General features: G+C 40.9%; 1 pseudogene; it reads right to left on the reverse strand.

Moving 5' to 3' along the window:
* LOC125351716 lies at positions 1 to 1,769 on the reverse strand (annotated as a pseudogene).
* Positions 1,770 to 11,576: the final 9,807 nt, after the last annotated feature.

An 11,576-nucleotide genomic window follows, 5' to 3' on the forward strand; every position in this document is an offset into this window, starting at 1 on the left:
TTGCTCTGCTGCATTTTATTTCAAGCCACAGGTCTACTTGGAGAATCATGCAGCAAGTGGCTAATAAATAAAATCAGAGTCTGTAAATAGTGTCATCATATCAAGAGACAGAATTGTTGGATTCTCTCATTAGGTAAAAAGCTTGCATCTTGGGAATACAGGAGATGGCCTTATTTATGGGATACCACTTTCTGGAGATTGAGTTGTAACCCAGCCGATTGACTTCATCACAGCTTTCTTTCACGTAGAGTAACGAATTTCACTTTCCTCCGCATTGATCTATGGTTCAAACTGCTCCATCGTGACAGCTGACAAATCCTCAGGTTCGAGACTCCAAACGCCAACTCCTTCTGCAGCCCCGGCTGCCATGGCAGCTCCCAGAGCAGTTGTTTCAGGCATAGAGGGCTTCACTACTAGAATATACAGAATATCTGCCTGTAGCTGCATAAGAATTTTGTTGCTGGTCATGCCTCCGTCTACCTGCAGATGACTCAGTGGAATTCCACAGTCACGATTCATGGCATCCAAAATCTCTCGGGTTTGAAAACAAACAGCTTCTAAGGCAGCAAAAGCAATGTGACATTTATTGGTGAACTGGGTGAGTCCACAGATTATCCCTCTTGCACTGGGTTCCCAGTAAAGTGCATATAATCCTGAAAATGCTGGGACAAAGTAGCAGCCATTAGAAGTACCAACTTGTTTAGCAAGTTTTTCAATTTCCTCTGAGCTCTTAATGATTCCAAGATTGTCTCTTAACCAGCCCATAACAGCACCAGCACCAGCGATAGCTACAGAACCTTCCAGTGCATAATAAACTGGTTTGTCCCTGCCAAGTTTGTAAGCCACAGTGGTCAGAAGGCAGTGCTCAGAAAATACACACTTATGGCCTGTGTTACATAACAAGAAACATCCTGTTCCATTCGTGTTTTTGGCCTGCCCATCCTGGAAGCACATTTGTCCTACCAAGGCAGCAGATTGGTCTCCCAAACACCCAGATATTGGCACACCTTCCAAGGCCCCAGCTTTCATTAAGCCATAGATCTCAGAAGAACTCCGGACATTGGGAAGAATTTCCATTGGAATTCCAAAAAAATCGCAAAGCTCTTTATCCCATTCCAAAGAATGGATGTTGAAAAGCATTGTCCTACTTGCATTCGTTACATCAGTACAGTGGACACCTCCATTGACTCCTCCTGTCAGACTCCAAATAAGCCATGAATCAATGGTCCCAAAAAGAGCTCTATTTTCTTCAACAGCCTTTTGAACTTTTTTCACATTGTCAAGGAGCCAACGAAGTTTCACTGCACTGAAGTAAGTGCTGAGTGGAAGTCCTGTCTTGGACTTGACAAAGTTATTATTTCCTGGAATTCTTTTACTAAGATTCTCAACAGTAGACTGGGTTCTTAGATCAAGCCACACCACAGCATTGTAGAGAGGCTCTCCAGTTAACTTGTCCCAGACCACGGTGGTTTCCCTCTGGTTGCTAACACCAATAGCTTTTATGTTGGAAATATCGATATTGAGCTGTCCAAGTTTCTCGCATGGTTTCTCTATACACTCATAGACAGATTGAAGAATTTCCTTTGGGTCTTGTTCTACCCATCCTTCTCTTGGGAATTCCTGTTTTATTTCCACTTGATGATGACTTAGAAGTCCAGCTGTTTTTGAATTAAAAACCAAAAAACGTGTCGAGCTGGTACCCTGGTCCACTGCCCCCACCAACGGCCCAAAACTGCTTTCTTCGTGGCTGCCATGAAACCACCTTCAGGTCGATGTACAATTTGGCCGGTCTCCTGGGTGACCGTGGCCACGGGGAACAGCAAGCAGTCAAACACGAGGGCGAAGCTGCCGCGGGTCTGCTGAAGGCTATTTACTATACTCTTAGCACCAAATTAGTGAAGCAAATATATTCATCTCAGAAAAGTAAAGAACAGGGTGTAGGACATATCAAATTACTTTAAGCCTGTGTTAGAATCTTAATAGTTGAGCCTCACCTTGGTTCCAAAGCCCAAATTCTCTTTCCTATTTTTCTTCTTTTATTAAAGGAAGTTTGGTAATGCCAAACCCTAATACATTTTAAAGTAAATAAAAAGTTATTTTTTCACAAGAGTGGAGCTATTCTAACTTAAAAATTTGGGTAACCCTAAAATAACCTAAATTAGATGAATAAATTAATGTAAACTAAGAACATAAGCTGAAAAATCCATAATAATTATCTTTTGTAGCTTATAAAAATATTCTAGTATACAATTGGACTATAAATCACATTAAATAGAAGAATTCCTTGGGGAAGTAACTATGTAACTGCTATTATAGGTACAATAAAAAAGCTCAACAAAACTTAGAGATACAATAAGCCAGTGGGATAAGAAAAGGGTACATTAAAAAATGAGGATAGTCATTAATGCTGATTATTTCAGCCATAAAATTGTCTTCACTTCTTCTAGGATTTTTTATATAATACAAAGAAAAAATCTTTAGTCAAGTTATAGAATATTAATATGACATTTATTTCTTTTCACTGAATGTGTATTTATTGAGCAGCTCCCATTCATTAAGTCGTTATTGTATTCTAGGCTCTGATTTAAATATTTTATTCACATTGTTACATTTAGTTTTCAGAAGTATATGAAGCAGTTATTATTTTATTACTATTTATAGGTAAGCATATAAAAGCACAGGGCGGTTGCATAACTTTCCTAAGGTCGATTATCAAATGATAGAAGTAGAGCCTCCAACTCAGAAAGCTGGATTCCAGCTCCTAACCTCTAACTTATCATCATACATGTGCTGCATGGTTTCAGACCATGAACTAGTCCACAGGAGGCCAAAGATACAAATCACATCCTCCTAAGGTTCTCACAGCCTCAAGAAAATGAAGCCTGCAGGACCAGCTAGTTACCACCTTATCTATGAGTTCTGACTCAAGCCTACAAAGTAAACAGGGTATGTGATTTTACAATGTAGATAAGCTCCAGAAGTTCAGAAAAATAAACTCATACCCCATAAGAGGACAATACCAAATTACTACAGAATTACTTGGGTAAAGATGTCAAATACCTAAAATAATGATAGTAACAATAATAATAGTAACAACCAAGATTGAATGTAGAAGATAATGTGTATGAGAGAAGAAGAGAGATGGGATGGGAGAAAAGATGCTAAAGTATTTTACACACGTGTATATTCATATATCTTAATGAATGTGTATGCTTATGTGCGTATGTATATGTGTGTACACATATACATATGAAGATGGCAGAATGAAACCTACTGAATGTGCTTTAAAAAAGGAAGCATTGGGACACAAAAGAGTGGGTGTTTGGAGTAACTATGCATGTATGGAATTATCACAAAAAACCTTCTTGTATTATTGGTGTTTGCTAATTCATAATAAAAAGATGTCACGTAAATATAAAATGTCATGATAGTATTTTTGCATCCTATTTGATGACACAGGTCCTAACATAGAAAATTAAAAATCAACATGATGTCTAAAATGAGGTCTGATCTTATCTGAAATAACCAGTTCACTTGCCCCAATATATTGAATAAAAAAATTCTTTCTGGTCATGTAAAAATAAAGCTGTTCTCACTTAGTTCTGTCAGGAGGAGGAGGAGAGCCCCTGTGTCAACTACTGAGATAAGAGAGTCAGAGATGAAAAGTGGCACAGCAAATTAAATGGGTTGGTGCCGGGTTAGAATCATAGCTCCTATTCCTCATTTCTATGTACTTTTTTTTCTCTTTATAAAAGTTACTTTTTCTTACAGAAGCTTTAAAACATTAAACGATTCAACAAAATCATCTTTGCTGTAATAGAGGTTTGGCAATCTTCCTTGCAAACCTCAATTAACTACATCACCAGGCAATTTCTTCCTACAGGTCAAACAAATATAATCCTCCAGTTTCCCCTGAAGTCTGTGATGGAAGTAATAGAAGCACCAGATACCAACTGTATATACCCCACTGCGTCAGAATCAGATAAAATAAATCAGGATTAGATGTTGAAAGAGAGCTGTGAGATCTAAATGGAACCGATTCTTAAATGTCATTTCTTCTTTCATAAGATACTTTCATCTCACATAATCAACACATTTACACTTGTAATATACCCTCACTGCCAAAATGTAATGACCTCATCTTCTGCTGCTCATTTAGGTTAAAATACATATCTACCAAGCGTACCTGAGGCCTATTTGTTACAATCATTAGCAACTGTTTTACATCCTCTGGGATCCCTGTATAATATTGCTTACCACATTGCATTATTTTGAAGAGGACATGGAAAGATTTATGCTCAAATGTGCTTTGAAAACGGTTGCCTAGATGAGGTGTGCTTATTACACAAAAAAGTCTGTAGTGCTTGAACCTTTTGTGTTGTGTTCCAGTTCTTTATAGTGTAACTGAGATTTCTCCCTTAAAGATTCAGTTACTTCCCCACACTAAGAACCTGCACTGGCTTTATACTTGCATTGGCCAATAAAATATGGCAACAGGGATGTTATATCTTGTATAATCTTGCTTTCTTTGGTGCTCTCCTTTATTTGCTTCATTTGAGGAAAACTGGGTTAGCCTGCTAAAGGAATGTGGGAGGAATGTCAAAAAGAACGACAGTATCACCATTCAATAGTCTCTCAGCAGTCAGCAAAGCAGTGAGCAAAGGCAGCCCGCTTGAGCAAAGCCAGTATCCATGTCACTATACCTATGAGAATTGAGCCAGTTGAGAACAGAGACCCACCCACAGACTTCTCAGCAGTAGTAAACTGTTCCTGTATTTAATAACTAAATTTAAGTTTTGAGTGATTCTTTTACATACTTACTGATATCAAAGACCAAAAGGTTGAGCTCCAACTTCTGTAATGTCACAATATTCCAACTCAAACTTGAATTTTTTTTAAATGCACATTATTAAACCAGAAATCAAAGGGCTGGGAATATGGCCTAGTGGCAAGAGTGCTTGCCTTGTATACATGAGGCCCTGGGTTTGATTCCCCAGCACCACATATATAGAAAATGCCTAGAAGTGGCTCTGTGGCTCAAGTGGCAGAGTTCTAGTCTTAAGCAAAAAGAAGTCAGGGATAGTGCTCAGGCCCTGAGTCAAGGCTCAGGACTGGCCAAAAAAAAAAAAAATCAGAAATCAAGAATAAAAGTAGAGAGAAAGATGGCGCTGACACAGTAGGGAGGCACTCCGACTCGCCCCAACTGAATAGCGAGCTGGGAACTCCAACACCCAACACCCCATCAAGAACCCAGCAAAACCAGCAGCCAGAAGCAGTGGAGAAACGCAGGAAAACAAAAAGGAGCAAAAAAGAAGAGCCAAAAACGTACACAGAGCCGGAGAATCTCCGGGGCACCCTCCCTCCACCAGCCGACCCTGGCCCAAACAGGGCCAGGCTGGGAGAGGGGAACGCGGCGATCGGCAGACAGGCTGCCGGGAGCGCAGAATTCAGACAGCGGGAGACCCCACGGTCACTAGGGAGGGTGCAGACCAAGACACACAACGGCAGCGATGAGAAGTTCGGATCCACACGGGGTTCGGACAGACGACGGCGGCTGGGGAACCCAGTGCGGCAGAAGGAGGGAACCGGGGAAGCCACCACGACACTTCGCCACCCCCTTAAGGACCAACGGCTGCGTGGGACACACACACAATCCAGGAACAGTGAGTCCCCCATTACCCCCTCACCCAACGGGAGACCAGCTATCAGAGACCCAAGCCCTACAAAGAAGCTAGATCTCCCGCCCTCCCCCTCCCCACCACGAGGGAACAAAGAACCCCCAAATCAGGCGGGAAGCTCCCATCAGGCACTGGAAAGTCAGTTTAGCAGGGGAAGGGCAGAGCAGCCCCAAGGCCACACAGGTTCCTGAACTGGTAGAACCCGCCCTGCCCCCTTCCCAACAGGGGCCGGGGGACGGCCAGCAGTGCAAGCCCCACCCAAGGCGCCTGGACCTCGCAGACTCTTACAACTAAAATCACAGGCGCTCGTGGGCAATACCAGCCCAGCAGGGTCACCTGAGCCTGATCACGTCCCCCCCTCGCAGGGGAGGCGAGGTCTGAGGGTGCCAAGCCACACCCGGAGAGTTGATCCCACTGGGACCCACACATACCGCCACCCCCAACAGACTCGCAGGAGGGCGCAAACACAACCCAACAACCCGGGGCTTGCTCTGGGAGGCGTACCCCGCTAAAGTGGACGGGGCCACAGCGCCAGCGCCTGTTGTAGCGGGCGCACAGCGCACAGGAGGGCGGGGCCCCCAGCAACTGCCCCCACTCTGGTAGGCGTACCCGGCACTGGTGGGCGGGGCCACAGCGGCAGCACCTGCTCCGGTAGACACGCCTACACAGGAGGGAGGGCAGAGCTACAAACAAACCTGAGAAGCCATCCACAGATCTCCAGATGCACAAATCACAAAGAAACATAACACAGTTCATCAAAGAGCAAGCCAACTTGCCAGCTCCAAAAAGCAGCAGGACTGAAGAGGAGATGGAGATTAAAAAAGCAAATGAGGCCATGTTAACAGGAATGATGGAAAGCGTCAGAAATGAAATCAGAAAACAATTCCAGGAGTTTAGAGCGGAAATCTTGAAGGACACCCAAGAAGCCAAGAAAGAAATGGAAGCAAAAATGGATACAATGCAAGCCTCCTTTAAAGAAATGGAAACAAAAATGTATACAATGCAAGCCTCCTTTAAAGAAAATCTTAACATCCTGAGAATTGAAATGCATGAAAAAATAGATTTAAAATACAACTCTTTGAAGGAAGAAATTTCCACGATCAGAGCTGATCTGACAACCATAAATAGCTCTCTGACATCCATAAACTCTGCAATTGAAACCATAACACAAAGAATGGACCATATGGAATCCAGAATCTCTAGCCTGGACGATGAAGCAGCTGACAACAACCAGAAAATGACCACAATCCAAGAAACGGTAAAGCTTCAGGGCAGACTAATCCAGGAACTAATGGACAAAGACAAGAGATATAATCTGCGCATAATTGGAATAGAAGAAGGAGCAAAATACCAGAGCAGAGGGCTTAAACATGTTTTCAATAAAGTTATTGCAGAAAACTTCCCCAATCTCACAGGGGACCCCATCCAGGTAACCAAAGCCTATAGGACACCTGGCAAGCCAGACCCCAGAAAAGCCACCCCAACGCACATAATATTCAAGACTTCAGACCTCAAGATTAAAGAGCAAATTCTGAATTCAGCCAAAGCGAAGAAAGAAATTTTCAACAATGGGAAGAGGATTCGAATAACAGCTGACTTATCCACACAAATTTACCAAGCACGAAGTGAGTGGAAGAACACCATCCAAGTACTTAAGGCTAACAATATGCAACCTTGGATCAAATATCCAGCGAAATTGGAGTTCACATTTGAAGGGAAAACCAGATCTTTCCACACCAAAGAGGAGCTAAAGGAGTATGTAAATAAAAAACGAGCCCTACAGCGAATTCTAAGAGGGGAGCCCCACCCAACAGAGATCGTATAAGACACACAGACAGAATCAGAAAGAAACTACAATAGCCAAAGTCCAACAGAAAGAACAGCTCACTAAAGACAAGAAAAAAAAAAAGAGGAAAAAACAGCCCAACAAGTAAATGGAAGGAGAGAAAACACCCTTATCTTTGATCTCTTTAAATATAAATGGTTGAAACGCTCCAATAAAGAGGAGCAGACTGGCAGAATGGATTCGCAAACAAAAAGTTGACATCTGCTTTCTACAAGAGACCCACCTTACAGCAAGGGACAAAAACAGGCTCCGAATGAAAGGATGGAGCAAGATCTACCAAGCAAATGCACTTACCAAAACGGCAGGTGTAGCCATCCTGATCTCAGACAAGCTGGGCTTTTCATTAAAATCAACTCAAAAAGACAAAGAAGGACACTACATATTAATACAAGGAAAAATCCAGAATCAAGATATCACGGTGATAAATGTATACTCACCGAACAAAAGAGGCCCTACATATGTCAAGCAAATTCTCACAGAATTACAGAACAAGATAGACGCAAACACAATCATAGTGGGTGACCTTAATACCCCACTCTGTCCAAGAGACAGATCCAACACCCAGAGTATTAGCAAGGGAGCTGAGGACCTAAGTAACACCATTTCCCAAATGGATCTGACAGACCTATATAGAATCTTCCACCCTATAGAGACCCAATACACCTTCTTTTCAGTAGCCCATGGATCATATTCCAAAATAGACCACGTCATAGCCCACACAAAGAACCTCAGCAAATACAAAAGTATTGACGTCATCCCATGTATTATATCTGATCACATTGGATTAAAGGTAACCCTCAACAACAAAGGATACCACAGAGGCTACATACACTCTTGGAGGCTAAACCCCACACTGTTATCCAACAGTTGGGCCACAGACCAAATTAAAGATGAAATCAACGAATTCATAAGCCACATGACAATGAAAACACATCACAAAGAAACCTATGGGACACAGCTAAGGCAGTACTGAGGGGCAAGATCATTGCCCTCAGCACTCACATTAAAAGAATGGAAGCAGAGCAGGTGAATAACCTCACAATGAAACTAAAACAACTGGAGAAACAAGAAATGACAGAATCTAAAACAACTAGGAGGGGAGAGATCGCAAAGATTAAAGAAGAGATAAATCTGAATGAAAATAGAAAGACCATTCAACAAATAAATAAGACTAAAAGCTGGTTCTTTGAGAAAATAAACAAAATTGACAGACCCCTTACAAGACTTACAAAAAAAGGAAGAGAAGAGACTCATATACGTAAAATCAAGGACTCCACCTGAAAAATTACAACAAGTACACACGATAGACAAACAATCATAAGGAGCTATTTCCAAAACCTCTACTCAGCAAAAAAACAATAATTTTACAGAAATGGATCAATTCTTATAGAAGTACAAACTGCCCAAACTGAACCAAGAAGAAATAAATCAACTAAATAAACCAATAACTTACAGTGAGATACAGGAGGTAATCAAGAACCTCCCAACAAAGAAAAGCCCAGGCCCAGATGGATTCACCAACGAATTCTACAAAACCTTTAGTGATGAGCTAATACCAATACTCCTCAAACTCTTCTGTGAAATAGAAAGAGGGAGAAATCCCAAACTCATTCTACGAAGCCAGTATCATACTCATTCCCAAACCAGGCAAAGACCCAACAAAAAAAGAGAACTACAGACCAATATCACCAATGAACACAGACGCGAAGCTCCTCAATAAAATATTAGCTAACAGGATCCAGAAACTGATCAAGAAAATCATACATCATGACCAAGTAGGCTTCATCCCACAGTCACAAGGATGGTTCAACATCCGTAAATCAATCAACGTAATTCACCACATAAACAGATCTAAAATTAAGAATTACATTGTTATCTCAGTCGATGCCCAAAAAGCCTTTGACAAAATACAACATCCAAGATCAACTCAAAATGGATCAAGGACCTCAATATCAGACCTGAATCCTTGAAACTACTGAAGGACAGAGTAGGAAAGATGCTAGAACTTATAGGCACAGGAAGGAACTTCCTGAATATAGTCCCAGGGGCACAACAAATAGGGGAAAGACTCGACAAATGGGACTACTACAAATTAAAAAGTTTCTGCATAGCTAAGGACATAGCCACCAAAATAGAAAGACAGCCAATGATATGGGAAAGGATATTTACCAGCACAGCAACAGACAAAGGCCTGATATCTGTCATCTACAGAGAACTCAAAAAACTAAGCCCCTCCAAGCCCAGTAAACCTATTAGGAAATGGGCAAAGGAGCTAAAGAGAGACTTCACAAGAAAAGATATAAAAATGGCAAAGAAACACATGAGGAAATGCTCAACATCCCTGCTAGTAAAGGAAATGCAAATAAAAACAACCCTGAGATACCACCTCACCCCAGTTAGAATGGCCCATACTCTGAACTCAGGCACAACAAATGCTGGAGGGGGTGCGGGGACAGAGGAACCCTTCTCCATTGTTGGTGGGAGTGCAAATTAGTACAACCACTTTGGAGAACAGTATGGAGGTTTCTCAAAAGCTCAATATAGACCTACCCTATGACCCAGCCACACCACTCCTAGGCATCTACCCTAAACAGCAAAACTCAAGATATCAAAAAGACATTTGTACTTCCATGTTTATCGCGGCACAATTCACAATAGCCAAAATATGGAAACAACCCAGATGCCCCTCCACAGACGAATGGATCCAAAAAATATGGTACTTATACACAATGGAATACTACATAGAGATTAGGAATGGTGAAATATTGTTATTCACAGGGAAATGGTCAGAACTCAAACAAATAATGTTGAGCGAGACAAGCCTAGAACATAGAAAACAAAGGGGCATGATCTCCTTGATATATGACTGTTAAGAAAGGGAGACGGAGAGACAGTAGAGACCAGGTCTGTGAAACCAAAAACTGCTTGTCAAATAGTATTCCCCACAGGATTGGGGCAGTGACCCAACAATATGTAACTAAAACCAAACAATTACTCAACATATAAAGGTCAAAAATTGACCTCTCAGGGGAATACAATAGCTCAAAAGCTAGGTTTGTACGTTCATATAAGACTACTGTCAACATATGGTCTAATATCGATATTACATTTAAAGCCCTAGGTGAACTTTCTTGGGCGTGGCCACATGGCTACTGTATGTGTTCATGATACATTGTATATTGTATATATGTCTACCTGACCTAGAGAAGAGATAGAAAAACAGGACGTAAGATATCACAAGAAAAAATGTACACACTGCCCTACTATGTAACTGTACCCTTTTTGCACAACACCTTGTTAAAAAATTTGTGTTCAATTAATAAACAAATAAGTTAATAAAAAAAGAATAAAAGTACCTTGGATTTGCATATTTAATAAATTTATGAAGTTTTTCTTTGGGTTTTTTTAAACCCTTTTTTGTCTTTTCTTTTTTGGCATTGGGGATTGAATCCAGACCATTGCTCTTGCTAGTCAAATGTGTTTGCCAATGAAATTATTCTTAACTACAGATAAGAACCAACACTCTTGCTTTAAAAACCCATGTTCAAACTTCAAAGTACATATCACATTTTGAGTGAATTTATTCCTACCTAATTATGATCATGAAACTTAGACCTTAAAATGGAAAAGTAGAGCCCCTTTCTGTAGAATTATGAAGGAAAATTGTCACATATATAACTGTAAAAATTTCAAATGCATGTTATCATATTTAAAAATCCATGAATCAAATTCTGGCAAGGTTCTAAAGCTCTGGTCCAGTAGGATGGTTGAATATTGGAATTACCTCAGGGCCTTAGAATTACTAAGTCCAAACCCCAGAATTTCTCATTAACCAGTATACGAAATGGGTATTAACCAGGTACGAAATGGGTATTGGGATTAAAAAACAAAATTTCCCTGAATTCTACCATATAGCCAAGCTTGAGAACCTTAACCCTAAATTTCTATCTATGGCATCATTTCTAGTTCAGCAAAGGGAAAATGTTCAAGAATACATTTGTGATAGTCCAAATTAGGAAGTCTGTAGCTCCAATTTTAATTAATATAAATTT

Source organism: Perognathus longimembris, chromosome 5 (genome assembly GCF_023159225.1).
Source record: "Perognathus longimembris pacificus isolate PPM17 chromosome 5, ASM2315922v1, whole genome shotgun sequence".
In the NCBI taxonomy this organism is placed as follows: domain Eukaryota; kingdom Metazoa; phylum Chordata; class Mammalia; order Rodentia; family Heteromyidae; genus Perognathus; species Perognathus longimembris.